The sequence below is a fragment of the Leiobunum rupestre genome, chromosome 2 (genome assembly GCF_980474605.1).
Source record: "Leiobunum rupestre chromosome 2, qqLeiRupe1.1.hap1, whole genome shotgun sequence".
NCBI classification, from domain to species: domain Eukaryota; kingdom Metazoa; phylum Arthropoda; class Arachnida; order Opiliones; family Sclerosomatidae; genus Leiobunum; species Leiobunum rupestre.
In genome coordinates, this window is record NC_143385.1 from 17,741,042 (window position 1) to 17,754,772 (window position 13,731).

The 13,731-nt window shown below is 35.7% G+C and overlaps 1 protein-coding gene across 3 annotated transcripts in view; it reads left to right on the forward strand.

Annotated features, from left to right (window-relative positions):
• Positions 1–13,731, forward strand: part of ple (tyrosine hydroxylase ple) — a 60,028-nt gene that overhangs the window by 30,259 nt on the left and 16,038 nt on the right. The gene's annotated exons all lie outside the window — the stretch shown is intronic.

Genomic DNA, 13,731 nt, shown 5'->3' on the forward strand with positions numbered 1-13,731 from the left:
AGGAATATCAAAAGAATGGAAATTTTGCGATATATTTTCCCTTGGAATCCAAAACAAAGAATTAAGGCTTTCTATTTGCGATTTTGGCAGAAATCAAAAATTGCGATATTCACCAATGAATTGAATATTCAAATATGTAATTGGTTTTTAGTATGCGACTGGCTCCTAATCAACGCGAAGTACAAATTTACTTTTCGTCATTCATTTTCGATATTATTCAAATATTCAGCCAATGATTAATTTAAATTTGTGTCCGGATGGACGATCCAAACAATTAAGTATCAGCTTTCTTCCTGGGTTCTTCTTACGTGCTTCGTCAGATTGCAACCCACAAATGGCAGCAGCTACTTCATTTTGATACCAAATTTTGAAAGGAAGGCGTGCACTTTTATTAAGCGCACAACCAATGCCACTCTACGAAATCTTAATTTACCCTGCTTCCAATAAATAATTTAAAACCTAACCTACCAACGCAACCCAAACCTAACCTAACATGGCCTACACAACCTAACCTAACATAGCCTTAGGACCGAACTGGCTCCTTTGGGGGCCTTCGGCTAGAGACTGAAGAGGGGACCCTTACCGGGCGGTGTGGAGGTATGGAACAAAAATCCAAATGGTTATTTATAGGACAACAAATAACGTTTAAAGTGTACCAGATTTTACGTGCACATTCATTTGAAACGTCAAACATGTCTGACCTTTGGAAAAAATTCATTTAAGCAATTTGGGGCCCCCTTAAAACCGGGGGCCCCAGACGATCACTGACCAGCCGATTTGGCCAGTCCGGGCTTGCATAGTCTACACAATCTAACCAAACCCAACCCAACCCAACTCAACCCAGTCTAACCTAAACTAACCCAGCCTGACCTACCAACCCAACATAACCTAAATGTGGAAACATGCTACCAGTGGCGTAGCGAAGCTATTTGTCTCCCAGGGCAAAACACCCAAATTTGCTTTTCCCCGGCTGTCTCCATCGCGCAGTTATACACCTTGTTTCCACATGGAACCTAATCATTATCAGTAACTTAAAATAAGTGTACTTTTCGAGTTTCAATAATAATGAGTTTAATAAATCGGTTTTAATACTTCGGGTATCCAGGGGTGCCACTCCCCCCCCCCCCCCCCCCGCAGCCACCTACGCCCGGGGCGACTGCTACATCTATGCCCCTCTCACTATACCACTGCATACTACACTCACACCGTTAACGTCTTGGATAGTTGGATGCGTAGTATGTCCATTCGAAGGAATTCAAGCGGTAAATATGCAATCCTTATCCTTTAAAACTGGTAATCTGAGGAATATAAGAAAAAATTAAAATCGCAGGAGATATTTTGAGAACTGAAAATATATATTGAGCAATATGTCGTATATTGAAAACTATCTCAAATATTGAGGAAATCTAATAATCCATAAAAAAAATTAAAATATTTAATAAATATGGTGTACAAAATTTTTAGCCTCTCGAGTGGAAGGTTGATTTCATCTACCTTTCCCTCCCTGCCTTGAAACTATGAAAGCCATCTTGCCAAAATTTCTAATGAATGTTCTGTGATCTTGGGCGTTGTTAATCCAGAATGAACTAACTAGATTTCTCAATAAATTAAGTGCCCCAAAGTCCTTTTATATTAAGGGGCATAATTAATTTCTAAAATTTTTAAAGCGTCGCGATTAATCAAATAATTATCCGTTTCCTGCGTAAAACGGGGTATTAAATTAAGCTTTATTTACGTAATATTATGAGCCGCCGAACATAGTTTAAAGAAACGACGAGAGATACTTCCTGGAGGGCCCTTTACGTTGAGATAATATCTTCGGCTGGCGGCGGCCACGCATATTACGAGAGACGAGGAATGCCGTAATGGGGGGCTCGACAAATTAACGGTTTCTAGGGAACCGCTCCTGGATAATATCTATGCCAGAACGAGTGGATTTAAGTACTTCTTATTCTGAACGGCGAAACCTAAATCGCTTTTTTGCCGAAAATGGGAACACGATCGTAAGTTAAATTTTGCGTCGTCGATTCTTGTTTCATCGGACACAATGCGTACTCCCGAGAAATTGTTGAACAAAACACTACCTTCCGGCGAAAAATTAGTTAACTTGGAAAAGTTAATTTCCACTTCATTTACCATGTTTATTGTGGAAATCGTTTTAAATTTCAAATTCAACATTTATCAAGATTTATTGAAGTGCGTTTTAAAAATTAAGGAAAATTTCTTTCTAATTAACCATTCAATGTTTTTCATGATTTATTTAAAAAAATATCTTAAAACGTTAGCGTTTGGGAAATCATTTCTAACTTACCATTTAACGTTTATCATGATAGATATTACAATAATTATTTGTACTATTTAAATATTACACATTATTGAAAAAATACGCTGTATTGCAACATTATTGAGTGGTAATATAACATTATTAATTAGAAACGATTAATTTTATTAATACAGGGTAATTTTGGATAATACGCCAGAGTCCTTGGTAAAACACGATGGCAGTAGGTAATACGCGATATTAGTTGGTAATACACGATGCCACTTTGTTATAGATGAGGGTAGTTGGTAATACGGGTGAGTATTTGGTTATTCGCGAGTATTTATTAATAAGTAAAAGTACTTGGTAATACGCGTTAGTACTTGTTAATAGCCGAGACTACTTGGTAAAACGCGTTAGTGCTTGGTAGTAACCGAGAGTACTTGGTAAAACGCGTTAGTGCTTGGTAATACCAAAGAATATAAAGCCCCAGGAATGGAAGGATTGATATTATTGGCCGCGTGTTTTGGCTGCGCTAGAAACTTCCGGTAAAGCAAATCAGACTAACCGGAAACGGTTACAGCAACCCAGTCTCTCTTTCAAAACGAGAGGCGCAAAGGTTCCACTAGATGGAGCTACACCTTCCATTCCTGGGGCTTTATATTCTTTGGTAATACTTGAGAGAACATGTAGTTCATAATAGGCAAGAACACTTACAATGTTAGTAAATTACTTAGCCAAACGCGAGACAAATGTGTACACCGAAGTACATGAGTATTTGCGCGATAATATTTGGTAATGCGCGATAATATTTGGTTATGCGCGATAATATTTGGTAATGCGCGATAATATTTGGTAATGCGCGATAATATTTGGTAATGCGCGATAATATTTGGTAATGCGCGATAATATTTGGTAATGCGCGATAATATTTGGTTATGCGCGATGATATTTGGTTATGCGCGATAATATTTGGTTATGCGCGATAATATTTGGTAATGCGCGATAATATTTGTTAATGCGCGATAATATTTGGTTATGCGCGATGATATTTGGTAATGCGCGATAATATTTGGTAATGCGCGATAATATTTGGTAATGCGCGATAATATTTGGTTATGCGCGATAATATTTGGTTATGCGCGATAATATTTGGTAATGCGCGATAATATTTGTTAATGCGCGATAATATTTGTTAATGCGCGATGATATTTGGTTATGCGCGATGATATTTGGTTATGCGCGATAATATTTGGTAATGCGCGATAATATTTGGTAATGCGCGATAATATTTGGTAATACTCGGGAACTAATAAATTAATACAAGGTATTACCTCTATAAATTTTAAATTAGTATTTCAAGTTTGTATTCGCAAGTGGTTAGTCCCACGCGAAATATTTAAGCAAGTTAATTACATTTTCAGGGAAACTAATATTATGCGATTTCCAACGGTAATGAGACTCTTAAATATAATTATCAGGTACAATTACCCTATATCTCGTTTCAATTTATTCTAATGGATTTTATATGCCGTCTTAAATGACATTTTGTAAATTCAGCTTTTTCTTGCCTTAAGGCCCAAACGTATATGCAACTAAATCTAAATTGAAAAACTCGGCGAAATTAGATTTACTAGAACATGATATCGCTTTGAAATAAATGCTTATCATATTCATTTCAAGGACGAGGCTTTCAAGTTAAAACAATACTTCTTTTATTATTTTTCATAAATCATACAGGGTGTTTCAATTTGATCACCCGATCCATTTTTTCTCAAAACCATATTGCCTAGAAATGTAAATTTTCAGGATGTACATTATTGGGGAAGTTCATTGTTATTAGTAAAATTCAGCAAAATCGTTAAAATTACCACGGTTTTGGAAATTGTATATATTTACCGCTAGGTGGTAGACGAAAACTGACAATAAACAAGTTGCAGAGCTTACTCAGAAACCTGAAATGAATGAATTTATTTTTAGTTACGTCAAGAATGAATTTATTTTTAGTTACGGCCAGAATGAATTTATTTTTAGTTACGGCAAGAATGAATTTATTTTTAGTTACGTCAAGAATGAATTTATTTTTAGTTATGTCAAGAATGAATTTATTTTTAGTTACGTCAAGAATGAATTTATTTTTAGTTGCGTCAAGAATGAATTTATTTTTAGTTGCGTCAAGAATGAATTTATCTTTAGTTACGTCAAGAATTAATTTATTTTTAGTTATGCCAAGAATGAATTTATATTTAGTTACGTCAAGAATGAATTTATATTTAGTTACGTCAAGAATTAATTTATATTTAGTTACGTCAAGAATGAATTTATATTTAGTTACGTCAAGAATGAATTTATATTAAGTTACGTCAAGAATGAATTTATATTTAGTTACGTCAAGAATGAATTTATTTTTAGTTGTCAAGAATGAATTTATTTTTAGTTACGTCAAGAATGAATTTATTTTTAGTTGCGTCAAGAATGAATTTATTTTTAGTTGCGTCAAGAATGAATTTATTTTTAGTTACGTCAAGAATTAATTTATTTTTAGTTACGCCAAGAATGAATTTATTTTTAGTTACGCCAAGAATGAATTTATATTTAGTTACGTCAAGAATGAATTTATATTTAGTTACGTCAAGAATGAATTTATTTTTAGTTACGTCAAGAATGAATTTATATTTAGTTACGTCAAGAATGAATTTATATTTAGTTACGTCAAGAATGAATTTATTTTTAGTTACGTCAAGAATGAATTTATTTTTAGTTATGTCAAGAATGAATTTATTTTTAGTTATGTCAAGAATGAATTTATTTTTAGTTACGTCAAGAATGAATTTATTTTTAGTTACGTCAAGAATGAATTTATTTTTAGTTACGTCAAGAATGAATTTATTTTTAGTTACGTCAAGAATGAATTTATTTTTAGTTACGTCAAGAATGAATTTATTTTTAGTTACGTCAAGAATAAATTTATTTTTAGTTACGTCAAGAATGAATTTATTTTTAGTTACGGCAAGAATGAATTTATTTTTAGTTACGTCAAGAATGAATTTATTTTTAGTTACGTCAAGAATGAATTTATTTTTAGTTACGTCAAGAATGAATTTATTTTTAGTTACGTCAAGAATGAATTTATATTTAGTTAGTCAAGAATGAATTTATTTTTAGTTACGTCAAGAATGAATTTATTTTAGTTACGTCAAGAATGAATTTATATTTAGTTACGTCAAGAATGAATTTATTTTTAGTTACGTCAAGAATGAATTTATTTATACTCAGGGAGAATGAATATGTCGAGATTATTTTTAGCGTTGCTCCAATTCCACCCGTTGGGCCCCCCGGTATGCTCCTCCGCTTTAATAAAATCAAATAATACTGCAATCTCATTGGTTATTAAAAATTACGTTTTTCGACGCGATTAACGCTGCTGCGAGGACGCAAAAAATAAGACCCCCCTCCTTTTTTCCTCCCCCCCCCCCCCCGCCTTAGCGTGACGGGGTTAGGGCCTCAACGTGTCCGTCGATAGTCTCGACATATTCATTCTCCCTGAGTATAAATAAATACATTCTTGGTCAGGTATAATGACTAGGTTGAAACGATCTGCCGGTATCGTGGACGAATTTCCCCTGGCATGTGAGGGGGGGAGGAAAAGCGCCACCCGCGTGCGCCGTCAGTTCTAGGGAACCAATGAGGAACTGGGATGATTGGATTTTTTAGAGGGGAGGTGCTTACTGTTCGAGCATAAAGGGGATTGGGGAAATAAATGCATTCTTTTACCTTTAAAGAGTGCACATGGGAATTTAAACTATTGCCCCGTGACAACAAAGCACTTCGGTTGATGGAATTTCATTCAAAGTTTCATTCAAATCAGGTTTACTATACCTACAACGACAACAAACATTTCTCCATTTAAAGTCCTAGGATTTCTTCTGCCAGTTTTCCCTTAACGTTTTCTTCCCGCCGCGCAAATATCCTGGTGGTAGGCCAACCGCAGAACACGTTGGCCGTCCACCAGGATATTTGCGCGGCGGGAATAAAACTTTAAGGGAAAACTGGCAAAAGAAATCCTAGGCCTTTAAGGGCCTGGTGCAGAAACGTTTTGCGATTCCTGTTAATTGAAGAACGCAAATTCAAATACCTAAGATTATATCGAATTTTTTTCGATGTATCTCGACACTATTTCACACAGAGCATCGCCATCTGTGTTAGTATTTTGTGTTTAAAAGCGGACAAACTTACGCTATGAAGTATTATTGGGTGGTACCGGTTTCTACTCCCATATTCTTAGCACCCGAATGAAATCTTGTTTTCTTCGGTTTCCCCTTCCCATAAAAAGTTGTCGAGATTAACAGTAATAGCATAAGTTAATGATCATTAACTTATGGTAATAGTTAGTGTAGGGTGCTGTTGGCTCGAGCAGGGCTTGCCACCACCCTCCTACGCATTGTAATAGGGCCACCTGTTTAAAGGCATTTTAAGTCACTAAGGTATTAGCCTAGCTGATTATTATTACCTAAGCAAAATCCCCTGTTCTACAATTTGCATCGCCCGTCAGCGCTCCTACCGAGATAATCGTGAAATATTTCTATCCAAATACAAAACACGTGCGCAAAGTGAAAACTAATACATTGATGATAAAGTGAAAATAAATTCTAATACATTGATGATAAAGTGAAAACAAATTCTAATACATTGATGATAAAGTGAAAATAAATTCTAATACATTGATGATAAAGTGAAAACAAATTCTAATACATTGATGATAAAGTTAAAATGAATTCTAATACATTGACTATAATGTGTAAATATATACATTGATGATAAAGTGAAAATAAATTCTAATACATTGATGATAAAGTGAAAATAAATTCTAATACATTGATGATAAAGTGAAAATAAATTCTAATACATTGATGATAAAGTGAAAATAAATTCTAATACATTGATGATAAAGTGAAAATAAATACATTAATGATAATGTGAAAATAAATACATTGATGATAAAGTGAAAATAAATACATTGATGATCATGTGAAAATAAATACATTGATGATCATGTGAAAATAAATACATTGTTGATAAAGTGAAAATAAATACATTGATGATAAAGTGAAAATAAATACATTAATGATAATGTGAAAATAAATACATTGATGATCATGTGAAAATAAATACATTGATGATCATGTGAAAATAAATACATTGATTATCATGTGAAAATAAATACATTGTTGATAAAGTGAAAATCAATATATTGATGATAAAGTGAAAATAAATACATTGATGATAAAGTGAAAATAAATACATTGATGATAAAGTGAAAATAAATACATTGATGATAAAGTGAAAATAAATACATTGATGATAAAGTGAAAATATATATATTGTTGATAAAGTGAAAATAAATATATTGATGATAATGTGAAAATAAATACATTGATGATAAAGTGAAAATAAATACATTGATGATAAAGTGAAAATAAATACATTAATGATAAAGTGAAAATAAATATATTGATGATAATGTGAAAATAAATATAGTGATGATAATGTGAAAATAAATATATTGATGATAATTTGAAAATAAATACATTGATGATAAAGTGAAAATAAATATATTCTGGATAAAGTGAACATAATTTGTTTTAACATTATCTAAGTAATGCATCGCCTTAGTTGATAAACGATTATTCTATCGTGAAATTATTTCGTCTTATTCGAAAACTTCGTACAATTGGGTCGATCAAGTTAGGAACCTGAAAACGGAAAAAAAGCGAGAAAGTTCGATAGCTGTTCGACGAACCGTTTCTGGGAGAACTACTTAAGTATCAGCCTCCACTCCTTTGTATCAAGGGAAATAACTTAATCTCCAGAAAGCCAACGTGCTCGTAAAAACTAGCGCCGCTCTTAGAGTTTTTTTCCGTTACTTTGGCCACGGTGTCAGGCAAACAGTAACGCTAATAGATTCATTAATTCCGAGTCTGGTTTCGTACAACTTGATAGTTTTTATCTTTGCGACATTCTGATATATTACTGCCTTTTCGTTGAAGAGAAAAACCGATATTTGAATATTAGGAAATCTGACTAATAAACTTCGTTATCCAAAGTGTGAAGTGAGATTTGACTTTTCATCATAGCTGACTGAATTTTTGGTCTGGTTGTCAGGGGCGTAGGAACGTTCTAGACGTTGGATGGGGCATAGCGAGACCAAAAGAGGTCTGGAGAATGGTTTTGAATTTTTAATGAAGTGTAGCTTCTCCGAATGCACGTGTACATTTTACTACTATGGAAATTGGCGGGAAAAGACTGAAATTTAAACACAGTTGAGTTCTATAAGTTTTTTATGCATGCAAAATGAGAATTTGAGCCTTTTGATGTTTTCAACTGACCACAAAGTTGGAGGGGGCAATTAGAGGCCCCTCCCAGAAAATTCTAGGTAGGGGCATTGCCCCCCTTGACCCCCCTGGTTCCTACGCCCCTGCTGGTTGTGATATTTCGGTGACCATCGGAGTAGTTCTAGTTCATTTTGTTGTTCTTTCCTATAAATTATAATTGAACATTTACAAAAATTATATTAATTTTAATAATAGTTCCAAAAAACTTCCAATATGGAGGGGTTCATTTTACTATTGTAGAAGTCCACTGGAGCCACGGCTACCACTTGCCATTTTCTGTACACCGATTACGTAATCAGCCGGGTGGCCACAGTACCTGGAAAACCGGGAATTCTTGGAAAGTCAGGGAATTTTAAAAATTAGTCTAAAAATCAGGGAAAAATCAAGGGATTTTAATTTCGGTTGCAAATAAGAAACTATTACTAAAATATAAGTAAAAATATATAAAATTTTCGCACAAAATAAGTCTGGGAAAATCTCCGGAGATGGTCAGGGAAAACCTGGAAAAATTAGATAATTTGAATGAGGAATAACGGTGGCAACCCTGATCAGTGAACGATTACAGAGATTATAAAATGATGACAGAGTGGGTAAAGAAAAATTTCATGTTGGCGGAATGGTTGGCACTTTCGCCTCGCAGAACCAACATGAAACAGCTTTTTCTGCGTAAAGCATAGATTAACCCACTCGCTTAGAAAGGAAAGCCCTTTGGAAGCGCATGAAACATGAATCCTAACAGGCCAGCTCGTTTTCTAGGCGTGAATAAATATAGTCCGAAGAGCGATGGTTTGGTTTTTACATTTTTTAGAGTATAAACTAACTTTTTTATCCAGATATTGTACATGACCTTTAGGCAAACTTCTTAATTTCACGCCTGAAAAACAAGAAGCTGCGTACGAAAAGTTTTCACAAGTTTCGCTAATAGCCTTCTATGTGAGTGGTTTACTCTATGGCGTAGAGTTTCTCTCCACTGGCTAAAAGGGTTTTCCATCCAATTCTTCGGTTTCCCCATGGGCCAAATAATGATAAATCCAGGACATGACTCTCTGCGAAAAACCCGTCCAACAGCGCTAACACCCGACCACTACGTCATTTTCGGGGTCAAATGTTTTAGGGACAAATTTCAAAAACAATACACGTGGTCGTCGTAGTAAATATCCTGGAATATTTATTCACAGTTATCATATATAGTGTGGTTATTAATGTAAGTACTTATTTTTATACGTACTAAGTTCATAATTAGTATAATATATATAATTATATAATATTAAACATATGCTTTCCTAGAATCGTTAAAAAATTATCTAAAAATATGGCAGGATTTTCGAATTACAACCGCCACTTATTTCCGAATTCCGACGTAGTCAACGCTAGATGGCGTTCGGGAAACCGGAAATTTCTGCTTGATTTTCCTCCCAATTTTTTTATTTGCTCCTTTTTCCCCGCTACTAAAATGGCCGCCTGTATCTTTTGGTGGACGACCGATTTAGTACGTGTGAAGGCAGGGCCGGCGCTAGGATTTTCGGGCTCCAGGTAATTTTTACTCCAAAATTTGTTTTTTGGAAATAATCAGAAAATTTTAGTTAGACACCCGTTCTAGCGGGCCCCTTTCGGAGGCCCGGGCCCGGGGTACTTTTCCCCGCTTACCCCCCCCCCTAACGCCGGCCCGGTGTGAAGGTATACCAGAGTCCTGTCCTGGATTTACCATCATTTGGCCCTTGATTTCCCTTTACCGTTAAAACTTTATTTTGAAATCGCCGGTTATCCCTTTACCTAAATCGTATTAGATTATAACTTTTGAAACCAATGTTTTCATTTTAAGTAAAAACCAAATGGAAATTTCAATCGCCATTACACGGAATTTGAACCTTCCATATAAAGTACTTGTCCTAAGTACTTGAAAAGTATCCGTTCAGTATGATACGAGGCTTTTCAAAGTTCAACCGCGTAGAAGAGAAAAGTTTCGGCAAAGTGTCACGAGAGGTCTCTAGTCTCCGTCTTCAGGTCCCGTAAGTAACTTTTGGGAATGGCCTTTTGATTGATAAGCAATCCCCGCTTCGGGGCGCTGCTGGGAGAGATTCTCTGCCTCCGACGAAGCTCTTCTTAAATTAATAGCGGGCATTAAGTAACGCTAGAAGAAGTAAAGGTTCGCTTCCAGCAGAGAGCTTCCGTAAAATACCAGCTCTAGCGTTCAACTGTCGAAAACAGATCTTCTATTATTCGGTTCGCTAAGCAAACGAGCAATAGGCGCTTAAATAAAACATCTTCCCAGAAATTGCCAAGAAGTAAAATTTCCGACAGCCAGGACTCATAAGATATTATTTATATAGTGCTTGTTGAAATATTAGAAAGCTGGAAACTTTCTCGGACGTAACCATAGATATAAGAAATGTATATAAAGGTCTAGATAAAATATTTCAAAGGGAGTGAATACGGAGGTGACAGCTAGCAGAAACGCGTAATTTCTGCAGGCTATCCTTATAAGACGCTATCTATCGGTAAGAAAGCTCGTGCTATCGTCGCGAGAGCCATTGTCTCCTGCTTAAAAATTATACTAAAAGTCACCAACAGATGGTGTCTAAAGACTACGGCCTGCGGAAAGGTCAAGCACTTAGTACTAAAATGCTAAGAGAGCTCGCGCTCTTGGTCACGTGCCTTCCTCGGTGTCTGCTAGGTGTCAATTCCGTATTTTATGTTAGGCTTAGACGCCCCGAAATTTATCTAGACCTTTATATACATTTCTTATATCTATGGACGTAACATCGGTTTTTTGCTAAGCCTTAACATGCCAAAAACGTTACCTGGTTAAAAGGAAACACTTGTTGCATACCGAACTGCAAAAGTAATGTTTAGTTCTAAATGAATGAGTTTTCATCTTTTTCCAAAAGATAATTTTATACGAAATGAATTAACTCTGCCTCCATGAGAAGCTTTAAAATTGCCCGGTATTATAAAAATATTACATATAATTTTAATTATTTATACCATAAGAGGATGATAATAATAACAATATTATCTTCTTATACTTAGTTTTAGTAACATTATATATTTTACCTTCAAATATATTATCGAAAATTAACATTAGTATGTTCCTTATACACGTGAGCCGACGCATTTCTTATCTGACGCAAAATTCTCATGAGGGCAAAAACGCGTCTCCGTTTGGCTTCAATATGACATTTGGCTAGCCATTCTAACCGTTTAACCGACCGACGGAAATAGCTCATTCCCAGATGAATTTGGAGAGGGGAGTAGAAACCGAGTATCTTTTATTGAAGCGTCCATTTAATCACCTAGTTTTTGGAAAATATATACTCGAAATGCTCCTCATCTATCCGTTAACATTTTCAACAAAACCATTGTATACAGTGCAATAAAGTAATGCCATTGGAATAGACCCATAACAAAAGAGGGGCCGCAGACGAGGCTTAAGTGAGACCTCTGGACGGAACATCCTGTTTGTGACGTTTTGAACCACGTGACCGCCATTTAAATATACAGGCGGAAGTAAGGAAACTGATGTTCCGTCCAAATGCTGAGTTGCCAGGTAAAAATGTTAATTTTCGGGCCCCCAACTTTCATCATGGGTCTATTGAATATATTCTACATTTTGAAATATATTATCTTCGTGTAGGTTGCCTTAGCTTAGCTTTATAAAAATCGATATTTTAGCTGGATACAAGTTCAGGATGCAAATAGTATTTTTTTGCGGTAACAAGTACAAGCAATATTTAGTTTTGGTACAAGTGATAGTGTTGCTGGTTATGGGTGTATCCATAATTTAATTGTCATTAAATTAACTCCTTCAATTTTTAAATATTAAAACTGAAATGTGAATTTCAAAAAGGGCGGAAGAAAGTATAAATGAATCTATTTCAATCACTTATTTTGAACCACTCCAACATTAGCTTCAAATAGCTTCTCAATATATCAAAGAATTAGCTTTATACACGTATATAGGCTTTCGTATTTTCAGGCGAAAACCACTCTACATAATGATTATGTTTCGAAATGACATCCCACGTATCAAGCTCGGTTCGCACCGATACGGTTGTCTTTGTTTCGCTCGTTTATTCTCTTTATGAGAGCCGTGCAGAACGATTATGAGAAAAGCCAGAAATCGCAGGATTTGGTATGAACTAAGCTTCAATCTTTGACTTTCATTTGGTTTTGGAATGTATAAGAAGGTTACCACCCTCCTACGCATTGTAACCCGGCCACCTGTTTAAAGGCATAATAAGTCGCTAGATGACTTGGGCCTAAGGTGGTGCCTTGGGTATTAGCCTAGCTGATCTCGTATTATCCGACTACTTAGAGCAGACTGTAACTCCGATACACACTTGTTAATAACTATTCGCCCGCTCCGAACTACACGGGGCTACACCCATACAATTGACTGCGTGGTTGAAATTTTAGACTGTAGCTCTGATACACACTGAACAAAAAAAATTAGCTAGCCTAATACGCAAATCACCACCTTAGGCCCAAGTCATCTAGCGATTTTTAATGCTAAATTCAGGTGACCAGGTTACAATGCGTAGGAGGGTGGTGACAAGTCTTTCATGCCACGAGATCCAACAGCTCCCTATACCCACTATTACCGTTAACCTCTACACCTTTTCGTTGTTATAGGAAGTATGAACTTTTAAATTTATGGTGGATCTGCTGGATCAACAATTTTCAACTTTCTGCCACCAGGTTTAACAGAAACTAGGGGTGGTGATCGCTAATTACGTTAATAAAAAAAAGCTGTAGCACTTGTTAGCCGACGATGTTTCAATTTATTTAACTCTTAGGCCGCTCCAAGCTGCCCTAGGCTACACCAATTACAGTTTCTCCAATTGACTTCTCGGTCAAAATGGACCCGGAACTCTTCCATGGAAGACGAGGAGAACTTTCCGTCTTTTCTTTTTACCCCTGACCGAGTTGCGAGAAAGCCAAAGAAGTCCGTGGATGGATGTCAGTAACGTCAAAGGCCCCATTAATTCGGCCAGTCTTTCAAATAAAACTTGCGCCGTGGAAAGAGAGAGAGATAGAGAAAGAGTGCAGCCCAAAGTGGCTGTTAGCGATCCTGTCCCC